The following is a 16,461-nucleotide window of genomic DNA, read 5'->3' as shown; positions in this document are numbered from 1 at the left end:
ACCCTAAGGGTCCTATCCCTTGACGGAACTCTAAACCTCAGCTGTGCATGGCATGTACATAACCCTAACCCTAACCCTAACCCTAACCCTAACCCTAACCCTAACGCTAACCCTAACCCTAATCCTGACCCTAAGGGTCCTAACCCTTGACGGAACTCTAAACCTCAGCTGTGCATGGCATGTACATAACCCTAACCCTAACCCTAACCCTAACCCTAACCCTAACCCTAACCCTAACCCTAAGAGGCCTAACCCTAAACGCAACTCTAAACCTCAGCTGTGCATGGCATGTACGTAACCCTAACCCTAACCCTAACCCTAACCCTAACCCTAACCCTGACCCTAAGAGGCCGAAACCAAAACGGAACTCTAAACCTCAGCTGTGCATGGCATGTACCTAACCCTAACCCTAACCCTAACCCTAACCCTAACCCTAACCCTAATCCTAAACCTAACCCTAATCCTGACCCTAAGAGTCCTAACCCTAGTAGGAACTCTAAAACTCAGCTGTGCATGGCAGGTACATAACCCTAACCCTAACCCTAACCCTTACCCTAACCCTAAACCTAACCCTAATCCTGTCCCTAAGAGGCCTAACCCTTGACGGAACTCTAAACCTCAGCTGTGCATGGCAGGTACATAACCCTAACCCTAACCCTAACCCTAACCCTAACCCTAACCATAAACCTAACCCTAACCCTGACCCTAAGAGGCCTAACCCTTGACGGAACTCTAAACCTCAGCTGTGCATGGCATTCAGTTAACCCTAACCCTAACCCTAACCCTAACCCTAACCCTAACGCTAACCCTAACCTAAACTTAACCCTAACCCTAAGAGACCTAACCCTAAACTCAACTCTAAACCTCAGCTGTGCATGGCATGCACTTAACCGTAACCGTAACCGTAACCGTAACCGTAACCCTAACCCTAACCCTAACCCTAACCCTAACCCTAACCGTAATCCTAACCCTAACTCTAACCCTAACCTTAACCCTAACCCTAAGAGGCCTAACATTAAACGCAACTCTAAACCTCAGCTGTGCATGGCATGTAGGTAACCCTAACCCTAACCCTAACCCTAACATTAACCCTAACGCTAACCCTAACCCTAACCCTGACCCTAAGAGGCCTAACCCAAAACGGAACTCTAAACCTCAGCTGTGCATGGCGTGCACGTAACCCTAACCCTAACCCTAACCCTAACCCTAACCCTAATCCTAACCCTAACCCTAACGCTAACCCTAAGAGGCCTAACCCTAAACGCAACTCTAAACCTCAGCTGTGCATGGCATGCACTTAACCGTAACCGTAACCGTAACCGTAACCGTAACCCTAAACCTAACCCTAACCCTAACCCTAACCCTAACCCTAATCCTGACCCTAAGGGTCCTATCCCTTGACGGAACTCTAAACCTCAGCTGTGCATGGCATGTACATAACCCTAACCCTAACCCAAACCCTAACCCTAACCCTAACCCTAACCCTAACCCTAACCCTAACCCTAACCCTAACCCTAAACCGAACCCTAATCCTGACCCTAAGGGTCCTAACCCTTGACGGAACTCTAAACCTCAGCTGTGCATGGCATGTACGTAACCCTAACCCTAACCCTAACCCGAACCCTAACTCTGACCCTAAGAGGCCGAACCCAAAACGGAACTCTTAACCTCAGCTGTGCATGGCATGTACCTAATCCTATCCCTAACCCTAACCCTAAACCTAACCCTAACCCTAACCCTAACCCTAACCCTAACCCTAACCCTAACCCTAACCCTAACCCTAACAGGCCTAACCCTAAACGCAACTCTAAACCTCAGCTGTGCATGGCATGTACGTAACCCTAACCCTAACCCTAACCCTAACCCTGACCCTAAGAGGCCTAACACAAAACGGAACTCTAAACCTCAGCTGTGCATGGCATGCACTTAACCCTAACCCTAACCCTAACCCTAACTATAACCCTAACCCTAGCCTTAACCCTAACCCTAAGAGGCCTAACCCTAAACGGAACTCTAAACCTCAGCTGTGCATGGCAGGTACATAACCCTAACCCTAACCCTAACCCTAACCCTAACCCTGACCCTAAGAGGCCTAAACCAAAACGGAACTCTAAACCTCAGCTGTGCATGGCATGTACCTAACCCTAACCCTAACCCTAAGCCTAACCCTAACCCTAACCCTAACTCTGACCCTAAGAGGCCTAACCCAAAACGGAACTCTAAACGTCAGCTGTGCATGGCATGCAGTTAACACTAACCCTAACCCTAACCCTAACCCTAACGCTAACCCTAACCCTAACCCTAAACCTAACCTTAACCCTAACCCTAAGAGGCCTAACCCTAAACGCAACTCTAAACCTCAGCTGTGCATGGCATGTACGTAACCCTAACCCAAAACCTAACCCTAACCCTAACCCTAACCCTAACCCTAACCCTAACCCTAACCCTAAACCTAACCTTAACCCTAACCCTAAGAGGCCTAACCCTAAACGCAACTCTAAAACTCAGCTGTGCATGGCATGTACCTAACCCTAACCCTAACCCTAACCCTAACCCTAACCCTAACCCTAACCCTAACCCTAACCCTAATCCTGACCCTAAGGGTCCTAACCCTTGACGGAACTCTAAACCTCAGCTGTGCATGGCATGTACCTAACCCTAACCCTAACCCTAACCCTAACCCTAATCCTAACACTAACCCTGACCCCAAGAGGCCGAACCCAAAACGGAACTCTAAACCTCAGCTGTGCATGGCATGCACTTAACCCTAACCCTAACCCTAACCCTATCCCTAACCCTAACCCTAACCCTAACCCTAACCCTAACCCTAACCCTAACGCTAACCCTAACCCTAACTCTAATCCTGACCCTAAGGGGCCTAACCCAAAGCTTAACTCTAAACCTCAGCTGTGCATGGCATGCACGTAACCGTAACCGTAACCGTAACCGTAACCGTAACCCTAACCCTAACCCTAACCCTAACCCTAACCGTAATCCTAACCCTAACCCTAACCCTAACCTTAACCCTAACCCTAAGAGGCCTAACCCTAAACGCAACTCTAAACCTCAGCTGTGCATGGCATGTAGGTAACCCTAACCCTAACCCTAACCCTAACCTTAACCCTAAAGCTAACCCTAACCCTAACCCTGACCCTAAGAGGCCTAACCCAAAACGGAACTCTAAACCTCAGCTGTGCATGGCATGCACTTAACCCTAACCCTAACCCTAACCCTAACCCTAACCCTAATCCTAACCCTATCCCTAACCCTAACCCTAAGAGGCCTAAACCCTAAACGCAACTCTAAACCTCAGCTGTGCATGGCATGCACGTAACCGTAACCGTAACCGTAACCGTAACCCTAACCCTAACCCTAACCCTAACCCTAATCCTAACCCTAACCCTAACCCTAACCATAACCCTAACCCTAATCCTAACCCTAACCCTAACCCTAACCCTAACCCTAACCCTAACCCTAACCGTAATCTTAACCCTAACCCTAACCCTAACCCTAACCCTAACCCTAAGAGGCCTAACCCTAAACGCAACTCTAAACCTCAGCTGTGCATGGCATGTACCTAACCCTAACCCTAACCCTAACCCTAACCCTAACCCTAACCCTAACCGTAATCCTAACCCTAACCCTAACCCTAACCTTAACCCTAACCCTAAGAGGCCTAACCCTAAACGCAACTCTAAACCTCAGCTGTGCATGGCATGTACCTAACCGTAACCCTAACCCTAACCCTAACCCTAACCCTAACCCTAACCCTAACCCTAATCCTGACCCTAAGGGTCCTAACCCTTGACGGAACTCTAAACCTCAGCTGTGCATGGCATGTACATAACCCTAACCCTAACCCTAACCCTAACCCTAACCCTAACCCTAACCCTAACCCTAACCCTAACCCTAAGAGGCCTAACCCTAAATGCAACTCTAAAACTCAGCTGTGCATGCCATGTACGTAACCCTAACCCTAACCCTAACCCTAACCCTAACCCTAACCCTAAGGGTCCTAACCCTTGACGGAACTCTAAACCTCAGCTGTGCATGGCATGTACGTAACCCTAACCCTAACCCTAACCCTAACCCTAACCCTAACCCTAATCCTAACCCTAACCATAACCCTAACCCTAATCCTAAATATAACCCTAATCCTGACCCTAAGAGTCCTAACCCTAGACGGAACTCTAAACCTCAGCTGTGCATGGCATGTACATAACCCTAACCCTAACCCTAACCCTAACCCTAACCCTTACCCTAACCCTAACCCTAAACCTAACCCTAATCCTGACCCTAAGAGGCCTAACCCTTGACGGAACTCTAAACCTCAGCTGTGCATGGCATGTATTTAACCCTAACCCTAACCCTAACCCTAACCCTAACCCTAACCCTAACCCTAACCCTAACCCTAACCCTAATCCTGACCCTAAGAGGCCTAACCCTAAACGCAACTCTAAACCTCAGCTGTGCATGGCATGTACCTAACCCTAATCCTAACCCTAACCCTAACCCTAACCCTAACCCTTACCCTAACCCTGACCCTAAGAGGCCTAACCCAAAACGGAACTCTAAACCTCAGCTGTGCATGGCATGCAGTTAACACTAACCCTAACCCTAACCCTAATCCTAACCCTAACCCTAACCCTAACCTTAACCCTAACCCTAACCCTAAGAGACCTAACCCAAAACGGAACTCTAAACCTCAGCTGTGCATGGCATGCACTTAACCCTAACCCTAACCCTAACCCTAACCCTAACCCTAACCCTAACCCTGACCCTAACCCTAAACCTAACCTTAACCCTAACCCTAAGAGGCCTAACCCTAAACGCAACTCTAAACATCAGCTGTGCATGGCATCTAAACATCAGCTGTGCATGGCATGTACCTAACCCTAACCCTAACCCTAACCCTAACCCTAACCCTAACCCTAACCCTAACCCTAACCCTAATCCTGACCCTAAGGGTCTTAACCCTTGACGGAACTCTAAACCTCAGCTGTGCATGGCATGTACATAACCCTAACCCAAACCCTAACCTTAACCCTAACCCTAACCCTGACCCTAAGAGGCCGAACCCAAAATGGAACTCTAAACCTCAGCTGTGCATGGCATGTACCTAACCCTAACCCTAACCCTAACCCTAACCCTAAACCTAACCCTAATCCTGACCCTAAGAGGCCTAACGTTTGACGGAACTCTAAACCTCAGCTGTGCATGGCATGTACATAACCCTAACCTTAACCCTAACCCTAACCCTAACCTTAACCCTAACCCTAACCCTGACCCTAAGAGGCCTAACCCAAAACGGAACTCTAAACCTCAGCTGTGCATGGCATGCAGTTAACCCTAACCCTAACCCTAACCCTAACCCTAACCCTAACCCTAATCCTAACCTTAACCCTAACCCTAACCCTAAGAGGCCTAACCCTAAACGCAACTCTAAACCTCAGCTGTGTATGGCATGCACGTAACCGTAACCGTAACCGTAACCGTAACCGTAACCGTAACCGTAACCGTAACCGTAACCCTAACCCTAACCCTAACCCTAACCCTAACCGTAATCCTAACCCTAACCCTAACCCTAACCCTAACCCTAACCCTAAGAGGCCTAACCCTAAACGCAACTCTAAACCTCAGCTGTGCATGGCATGTAGGTAATCCTAACCCTAACCCTAACCATAACCTTAACCCTAAAGCTAACCCTGAGACTTAACCTTAAGACTTAACCTTAAAACTTAACCCTAGGACTTGAATTTAAGACTTAACCTTAAGACTTATCCCTAAGACTTAACCCTGAGACTTAAGCCTAATACTTAATCTTAGAGACTTAACCCTTAGACTTAACCTTAAGACTTAACCCTAACACTTATAATTAAGACTTAACCTTGTGACTTAACCTTGTGACTTAACCTTAAAAACTAAACCTGAGACTTAACCCTAAGACTTAAACTTAAAACTTAACCCTAAGACTTAACCCTATGATTTAAACCTAAGACTTAACTTAAACATAAGACTTAACCCTAAGGCATAACCCTGAGACTTAACCCTACGACTGAACCCTAAGACTAAACCCTAAGACTTAACCTTAAGACTTAACCCTAGGTCTTAACCCTGAGATTAACCGTGAGACTTAACCCAAGGATTTATCCCCAAGACTTAAAAGTAAGACTTAAACTTATGACATAACCATAAGAGTTAACCCTGAGATTAAATCTTATGACTTTAACCCTAAGACTTAATATTAATACTTAACCTTAAGACAACACCCTAAGACTTAACCCTAAGACAATAAACCTAAGACGTAACCTTAAATACTTAACTCTAAGTCTTAACCTTAAGACTTAACCCTAAGACATAACTCTAAGACTTAATCTTAAGTCTTAACCTTAAGACCTAACCCTAAGATTTAACCTTAAGACGTGATCTTTAGGACATAACCCTAAGAATTAACCCTAAGACTTAAATTTAATACCTAACCCTAAGACTTAACCCTAAGACTTAATCCTAAGACATAACCCTGAGACTGAAACCTAAGACTTAACCTTAATGCTTAACCCTAAGTCATAACCCTGAGACTTAACATTGAAACTTAGCCTTGAAACTTAACCCTGAGACTTAACCCTAAGCCATATCCCCAAGACTTAACTCTAAGACGTAAACCTAAGACTCAATCCATAAGACTTAACCTTAAGACTTAACCCTAAGTCTCAGCCTTAAGACAGAACCTTACGACTTAACCCTGGGACTTAACCTTGAGACCTTACCTTGAGCCTTAACCCTGAGACTTATCCCTAAGACTTAACCATGAGACTTAACCTTCAGATTTACCGTTAAGTCTTAACTACAAGACTAAACCTTAAAACATAACCTTAAGACTTAACCGTAAGACATAAACCTGAGACTTAACCCTAAGACTTAACTAGAAGACTTAACCCTAAAACTTAACCTTAAGACTTAACCATAAAAATTAAGCCTAAGACTTAACCCTAAAACTTAACCTTAAGGCTCAACCTTAAGACTTGACGTTAAGACTTAAGGTTAAGACTTAACCTTAATACTTTACCCTAAGACGTAAGCCAAAAACTTAACCCTAAGACTTAACCCTAAAGACTTAACTATAAGACTTAACCCTAAGTCTTAACCTTAAGACCTAACTTTAATATTCAAACTTAACACTTAACCTTAGGAGTTAACCCTTAGACTTAACCTTATAACTTAACCCTAAGACATAACATTAAGAGGTAACCATAAGGCTTAACTGTAAGACTTAACCTGACACTTAACATTAAGACTTAACCCTAAGAAACAATCCTAAAACTTAACCCTAAGGATTAACATAATGACTTCACCTTAAGACTTGATCCTAAGACTTCACCTTAAGACTTATCCCTAAGACATAACCCTAAGACTTAAATTTACGACTTAACCATAAGACTTAACCCTAAGACTTATCCCTAAGACATAACCCTAAGACTTAAATTTAGGACTTAACCACAAGACTTAACCCTAAGACTTAATACTAATACTTAACCTAAGACTTAACCCTGAGACTTAACCTTAAGACTTAACCCTAAGATTTAACCTTAAGACTTAACCCTAAGACTTATCCCTGAGACTTAACCCTAAGACTTATCCCTGAGACTTAACCCTAAGACTTATCCCCAAACCTTAACCTTAAGACTTATTATTAAGATTTAAATTTAAGACTGAATCTTAAGACATAATACTAAGGCTTAACCTTAAGACTTATCCCTAAGACTTAACCCTGAGAATTTAATATAAGACTGAACCTTAGGATGTAACCCTAAGACTTAACACTATAACTTAACCGAAGACAACACTAAGACTTAAATTTAAGACTAAACTTTTAGACTTAACCCTAAGACGTAAACTTAAGAATTAAACATAAATCTTAACCCTGACACTTAACCCTAAGACGTATCCCAAAGACTTAAATTTAAGACTTAAACCTAAGACTCAAACCCTAGGACTTAAGATTTAACCTTAAGACTTAACACAAAGATTTAACCCTAAGATTTAGATTTATGAGTTAACCTTAAGACTTAATCCTAAGACTTAACACTAAGACTTAACCTTAAGACATAACCATAACACTTAAATCTAAGACTTAACCTTAACACTTAACCGTAAGACATAACCTTAAGATTTAACGCTAAGACTCAAATTTACGTCTTATCCTTAAGGCTTAACCCTAAGACTTAAATTTAGGTCTTAACCTTAACAGTTAACCCTAAGACTTAACCCTGAGACTTAAACCTAAGACTTAACCCTAAGACATAACCCTGAGACTTAACCTTAAGACTTAACCTTAAAACTTAACCCTAGGACTTGAATTTAAGACTTAACCTTAAGACTTATCCCTAAGACTTAACCCTGAGACTTAAACCTAATACTTAATCTTAGAGACTTAACCCTTAGACTTAACCTTAAGACTTAACCCTAACACTTATAATTAAGACTTAACCTTAAGACTTAACCTTGTGACTTAACCTTAAAAACTAAACCTGAGACTTAACCCTAAGACTTAAACTTAAAACTTAACCCTAAGACTTAACCCTATGATTTAAACCTAAGACTTAACTTAAACATAAGACTTAACCCTAAGGCATAACCCTGAGACTTAACCCTACGACTGAACCCTAAGACTAAACCCTAAGACTTAACCTTAAGACTTAACCCTAAGTCTTAACCCTGAGATTAACCGTGAGACTTAACCCAAGGATTTACCCCCAAGACTTAAAATTAAGACTTAAACTTATGACATAACCATAAGAGTTAACCCTGAGATTAAATCTTATGACTTTAACCCTAAGACTTAATATCAATACTTAACCTTAAGACAACACCCTAAGACTTAACCCTAAGACAATAAACCTAAGACGTAACCTTAAATACTTAACTCTAAGTCTTAACCTTAAGACTTAACCCTAAGACATAACTCTAAGACTTAATCTTAAGTCTTAACCTTAAGACCTAACCCTAAGATTTAACCTTAAGACGTGATCTTTAGGACATAACCCTAAGAATTAACCCTAAGACTTAAATTTAATACTTAACCCTAAGACTTAACCCTAAGACTTAATCCTAAGACATAACCCTGAGACTGAAACCTAAGACTTAACCTTAATGCTTAACCCTAAGTCATAACCCTGAGACTTAACATTGAAACTTAGCCTTGAAACTTAACCCTGAGACTTAACCCTAAGCCATATCCCCAAGACTTAACTCTAAGACGTAAACCTAAGACTCAATCCATAAGACTTAACCTTAAGACTTAACCCTAAGTCTCAGCCTTAAGACAGAACCTTACGACTTAACCCTGGGACTTAACCTTGAGACCTTACCTTGAGCCTTAACCCTGAGACTTATCCCTAAGACTTAACCATGAGACTTAACCTTCAGATTTACCGTTAAGTCTTAACTACAAGACTAAACCTTAAAACATAACCTTAAGACTTAACCGTAAGACATAAACCTGAGACTTAACCCTAAGACTTAACTAGAAGACTTAACCCTAAAACTTAACCTTAAGACTTAACCATAAAAATTAAGCCTAAGACTTAACCCTAAAACTTAACCTTAAGGCTCAACCTTAAGACTTAAGTTTAAGACTTAACCTTAATACTTTACCCTAAGACGTAAGCCAAAAACTTAACCCTAAGACTTAACCCTAAAGACTTAACTATAAGACTTAACCCTAAGTCTTAACCTTAAGACCTAACTTTAATATTCAAACTTAACACTTAACCTTAGGAGTTAACCCTTAGACTTAACCTTATAACTTAACCCTAAGACATAACATTAAGAGGTAACCATAAGACTTAACTGTAAGACTTAACCTGACACTTAACATTAAGACTTAACCCTAAGAAACAATCCTAAAACTTAACCCTAAGGATTAACATAATGACTTCACCTTAAGACTTGATCCTAAGACTTCACCTTAAGACTTATCCCTAAGACATAACCCTAAGACTTAAATTTACGACATAACCATAAGACTTAACCCTAAGACTTATCCCTAAGACATAACCCTAAGACTTAAATTTAGGACTTAACCACAAGACTTAACCCTAAGACTTAATACTAATACTTAACCTAAGACTTAACCCTGAGACTTAACCTTAAGACTTAACCCTAAGATTTAACCTTAAGACTTAACCCTAAGACTTATCCCTGAGACTTAACCCTAAGACTTATCCCTGAGACTTAACCCTAAGACTTATCCCCAAACCTTAACCTTAAGACTTATTATTAAGATTTAAATTTAAGACTGAATCTTAAGACATAATACTAAGGCTTAACCTTAAGACTTATCCCTAAGACTTAACCCTGAGAATTTAATATAAGACTGAACCTTAGGATGTAACCCTAAGACTTAACACTATAACTTAACCGAAGACAACACTAAGACTTAAATTTAAGACTAAACTTTTAGACTTAACCCTAAGACGTAAACTTAAGAATTAAACATAAATCTTAACCCTGACACTTAACCCTAAGACGTATCCCAAAGACTTAAATTTAAGACTTAAACCTAAGACTCAAACCCTAGGACTTAAGATTTAACCTTAAGACTTAACACAAAGATTTAACCCTAAGATTTAGATTTATGAGTTAACCTTAAGACTTAATCCTAAGACTTAACACTAAGACTTAACCTTAAGACATAACCATAACACTTAAATCTAAGACTTAACCTTAACACTTAACCGTAAGACATAACCTTAAGATTTAACGCTAAGACTCAAATTTACGTCTTATCCTTAAGGCTTAACCCTAAGACTTAAATTTAGGTCTTAACCTTAACAGTTAACCCTAAGACTTAACCCTGAGACTTAAACCTAAGACTTAACCCTAAGACATAACCCTGAGACTTAACCTTAAGACTTAACCTTAAAACTTAACCCTAGGACTTGAATTTAAGACTTAACCTTAAGACTTATCCCTAAGACTTAACCCTGAGACTTAAACCTAATACTTAATCTTAGAGACTTAACCCTTAGACTTAACCTTAAGACTTAACCCTAACACTTATAATTAAGACTTAACCTTAAGACTTAACCTTGTGACTTAACCTTAAAAACTAAACCTGAGACTTAACCCTAAGACTTAAACTTAAAACTTAACCCTAAGACTTAACCCTATGATTTAAACCTAAGACTTAACTTAAACATAAGACTTAACCCTAAGGCATAACCCTGAGACTTAACCCTACGACTGAACCCTAAGACTAAACCCTAAGACTTAACCTTAAGACTTAACCCTAAGTCTTAACCCTGAGATTAACCGTGAGATTAACCCAAGGATTTACCCCCAAGACTTAAAATTAAGACTTAAACTTATGACATAACCATAAGAGTTAACCCTGAGATTAAATCTTATGACTTTAACCCTAAGACTTAATATCAATACTTAACCTTAAGACAACACCCTAAGACTTAACCCTAAGACAATAAACCTAAGACGTAACCTTAAATACTTAACTCTAAGTCTTAACCTTAAGACTTAACCCTAAGACATAACTCTAAGACTTAATCTTAAGTCTTAACCTTAAGACCTAACCCTAAGATTTAACCTTAAGACGTGATCTTTAGGACATAACCCTAAGAATTAACCCTAAGACTTAAATTTAATACTTAACCCTAAGACTTAACCCTAAGACTTAATCCTAAGACATAACCCTGAGACTGAAACCTAAGACTTAACCTTAATGCTTAACCCTAAGTCATAACCCTGAGACTTAACATTGAAACTTAGCCTTGAAACTTAACCCTGAGACTTAACCCTAAGCCATATCCCCAAGACTTAACTCTAAGACGTAAACCTAAGACTCAATCCATAAGACTTAACCTTAAGACTTAACCCTAAGTCTCAGCCTTAAGACAGAACCTTACGACTTAACCCTGGGACTTAACCTTGAGACCTTACCTTGAGCCTTAACCCTGAGACTTATCCCTAAGACTTAACCATGAGACTTAACCTTCAGATTTACCGTTAAGTCTTAACTACAAGACTAAACCTTAAAACATAACCTTAAGACTTAACCGTAAGACATAAACCTGAGACTTAACCCTAAGACTTAACTAGAAGACTTAACCCTAAAACTTAACCTTAAGACTTAACCATAAAAATTAAGCCTAAGACTTAACCCTAAAACTTAACCTTAAGGCTCAACCTTAAGACTTGACGTTAAGACTTAAGTTTAAGACTTTACCCTAAGACGTAAGCCAAAAACTTAACCCTAAGACTTAACCCTAAAGACTTAACTATAAGACTTAACCCTAAGTCTTAACCTTAAGACCTAACTTTAATATTCAAACTTAACACTTAACCTTAGGAGTTAACCCTTAGACTTAACCTTATAACTTAACCCTAAGACATAACATTAAGAGGTAACCATAAGACTTAACTGTAAGACTTAACCTGACACTTAACATTAAGACTTAACCCTAAGAAACAATCCTAAAACTTAACCCTAAGGATTAACATAATGACTTCACCTTAAGACTTGATCCTAAGACTTCACCTTAAGACTTATCCCTAAGACATAACCCTAAGACTTAAATTTACGACATAACCATAAGACTTAACCCTAAGACTTATCCCTAAGACATAACCCTAAGACTTAAATTTAGGACTTAACCACAAGACTTAACCCTAAGACTTAATACTAATACTTAACCTAAGACTTAACCCTGAGACTTAACCTTAAGACTTAACCCTAAGATTTAACCTTAAGACTTAACCCTAAGACTTATCCCTGAGACTTAACCCTAAGACTTATCCCTGAGACTTAACCCTAAGACTTATCCCCAAACCTTAACCTTAAGACTTATTATTAAGATTTAAATTTAAGACTGAATCTTAAGACATAATACTAAGGCTTAACCTTAAGACTTATCCCTAAGACTTAACCCTGAGAATTTAATATAAGACTGAACCTTAGGATGTAACCCTAAGACTTAACACTATAACTTAACCGAAGACAACACTAAGACTTAAATTTAAGACTAAACTTTTAGACTTAACCCTAAGACGTAAACTTAAGAATTAAACATAAATCTTAACCCTGACACTTAACCCTAAGACGTATCCCAAAGACTTAAATTTAAGACTTAAACCTAAGACTCAAACCCTAGGACTTAAGATTTAACCTTAAGACTTAACACAAAGATTTAACCCTAAGATTTAGATTTATGAGTTAACCTTAAGACTTAATCCTAAGACTTAACACTAAGACTTAACCTTAAGACATAACCATAACACTTAAATCTAAGACTTAACCTTAACACTTAACCGTAAGACATAACCTTAAGATTTAACGCTAAGACTCAAATTTACGTCTTATCCTTAAGGCTTAACCCTAAGACTTAAATTTAGGTCTTAACCTTAACAGTTAACCCTAAGACTTAACCCTGAGACTTAAACCTAAGACTTAACCCTAAGACATAACCCTGAGACTTAACCTTAAGACTTAACCTTAAAACTTAACCCTAGGACTTGAATTTAAGACTTAACCTTAAGACTTATCCCTAAGACTTAACCCTGAGACTTAAACCTAATACTTAATCTTAGAGACTTAACCCTTAGACTTAACCTTAAGACTTAACCCTAACACTTATAATTAAGACTTAACCTTAAGACTTAACCTTGTGACTTAACCTTAAAAACTAAACCTGAGACTTAACCCTAAGACTTAAACTTAAAACTTAACCCTAAGACTTAACCCTATGATTTAAACCTAAGACTTAACTTAAACATAAGACTTAACCCTAAGGCATAACCCTGAGACTTAACCCTACGACTGAACCCTAAGACTAAACCCTAAGACTTAACCTTAAGACTTAACCCTAAGTCTTAACCCTGAGATTAACCGTGAGACTTAACCCAAGGATTTACCCCCAAGACTTAAAATTAAGACTTAAACTTATGACATAACCATAAGAGTTAACCCTGAGATTAAATCTTATGACTTTAACCCTAAGACTTAATATCAATACTTAACCTTAAGACAACACCCTAAGACTTAACCCTAAGACAATAAACCTAAGACGTAACCTTAAATACTTAACTCTAAGTCTTAACCTTAAGACTTAACCCTAAGACATAACTCTAAGACTTAATCTTAAGTCTTAACCTTAAGACCTAACCCTAAGATTTAACCTTAAGACGTGATCTTTAGGACATAACCCTAAGAATTAACCCTAAGACTTAAATTTAATACTTAACCCTAAGACTTAACCCTAAGACTTAATCCTAAGACATAACCCTGAGACTGAAACCTAAGACTTAACCTTAATGCTTAACCCTAAGTCATAACCCTGAGACTTAACATTGAAACTTAGCCTTGAAACTTAACCCTGAGACTTAACCCTAAGCCATATCCCCAAGACTTAACTCTAAGACGTAAACCTAAGACTCAATCCATAAGACTTAACCTTAAGACTTAACCCTAAGTCTCAGCCTTAAGACAGAACCTTACGACTTAACCCTGGGACTTAACCTTGAGACCTTACCTTGAGCCTTAACCCTGAGACTTATCCCTAAGACTTAACCATGAGACTTAACCTTCAGATTTACCGTTAAGTCTTAACTACAAGACTAAACCTTAAAACATAACCTTAAGACTTAACCGTAAGACATAAACCTGAGACTTAACCCTAAGACTTAACTAGAAGACTTAACCCTAAAACTTAACCTTAAGACTTAACCATAAAAATTAAGCCTAAGACTTAACCCTAAAACTTAACCTTAAGGCTCAACCTTAAGACTTAAGTTTAAGACTTAACCTTAATACTTTACCCTAAGACGTAAGCCAAAAACTTAACCCTAAGACTTAACCCTAAAGACTTAACTATAAGACTTAACCCTAAGTCTTAACCTTAAGACCTAACTTTAATATTCAAACTTAACACTTAACCTTAGGAGTTAACCCTTAGACTTAACCTTATAACTTAACCCTAAGACATAACATTAAGAGGTAACCATAAGACTTAACTGTAAGACTTAACCTGACACTTAACATTAAGACTTAACCCTAAGAAACAATCCTAAAACTTAACCCTAAGGATTAACATAATGACTTCACCTTAAGACTTGATCCTAAGACTTCACCTTAAGACTTATCCCTAAGACATAACCCTAAGACTTAAATTTACGACATAACCATAAGACTTAACCCTAAGACTTATCCCTAAGACATAACCCTAAGACTTAAATTTAGGACTTAACCACAAGACTTAACCCTAAGACTTAATACTAATACTTAACCTAAGACTTAACCCTGAGACTTAACCTTAAGACTTAACCCTAAGATTTAACCTTAAGACTTAACCCTAAGACTTATCCCTGAGACTTAACCCTAAGACTTATCCCTGAGACTTAACCCTAAGACTTATCCCCAAACCTTAACCTTAAGACTTATTATTAAGATTTAAATTTAAGACTGAATCTTAAGACATAATACTAAGGCTTAACCTTAAGACTTATCCCTAAGACTTAACCCTGAGAATTTAATATAAGACTGAACCTTAGGATGTAACCCTAAGACTTAACACTATAACTTAACCGAAGACAACACTAAGACTTAAATTTAAGACTAAACTTTTAGACTTAACCCTAAGACGTAAACTTAAGAATTAAACATAAATCTTAACCCTGACACTTAACCCTAAGACGTATCCCAAAGACTTAAATTTAAGACTTAAACCTAAGACTCAAACCCTAGGACTTAAGATTTAACCTTAAGACTTAACACAAAGATTTAACCCTAAGATTTAGATTTATGAGTTAACCTTAAGACTTAATCCTAAGACTTAACACTAAGACTTAACCTTAAGACATAACCATAACACTTAAATCTAAGACTTAACCTTAACACTTAACCGTAAGACATAACCTTAAGATTTAACGCTAAGACTCAAATTTACGTCTTATCCTTAAGGCTTAACCCTAAGACTTAAATTTAGGTCTTAACCTTAACAGTTAACCCTAAGACTTAACCCTGAGACTTAAACCTAAGACTTAACCCTAAGACATAACCCTGAGACTTAACCTTAAGACTTAACCTTAAAACTTAACCCTAGGACTTGAATTTAAGACTTAACCTTAAGACTTATCCCTAAGACTTAACCCTGAGACTTAAACCTAATACTTAATCTTAGAGACTTAACCCTTAGACTTAACCTTAAGACTTAACCCTAACACTTATAATTAAGACTTAACCTTAAGACTTAACCTTGTGACTTAACCTTAAAAACTAAACCTGAGACTTAACCCTAAGACTTAAACTTAAAACTTAACCCTAAGACTTAACCCTATGATTTAAACCTAAGACTTAACTTAAACATAAGACTTAACCCTAAGGCATAACCCTGAGACTTAACCCTACGACTGAACCCTAAGACTAAACCCTAAGACTTAACCTTAAGACTT

The sequence above is a fragment of the Falco peregrinus genome, unplaced genomic scaffold (assembly GCF_023634155.1).
Source record: "Falco peregrinus isolate bFalPer1 unplaced genomic scaffold, bFalPer1.pri scaffold_24, whole genome shotgun sequence".
In the NCBI taxonomy this organism is placed as follows: domain Eukaryota; kingdom Metazoa; phylum Chordata; class Aves; order Falconiformes; family Falconidae; genus Falco; species Falco peregrinus.
This window is presented reverse-complemented; position numbering follows the sequence as displayed.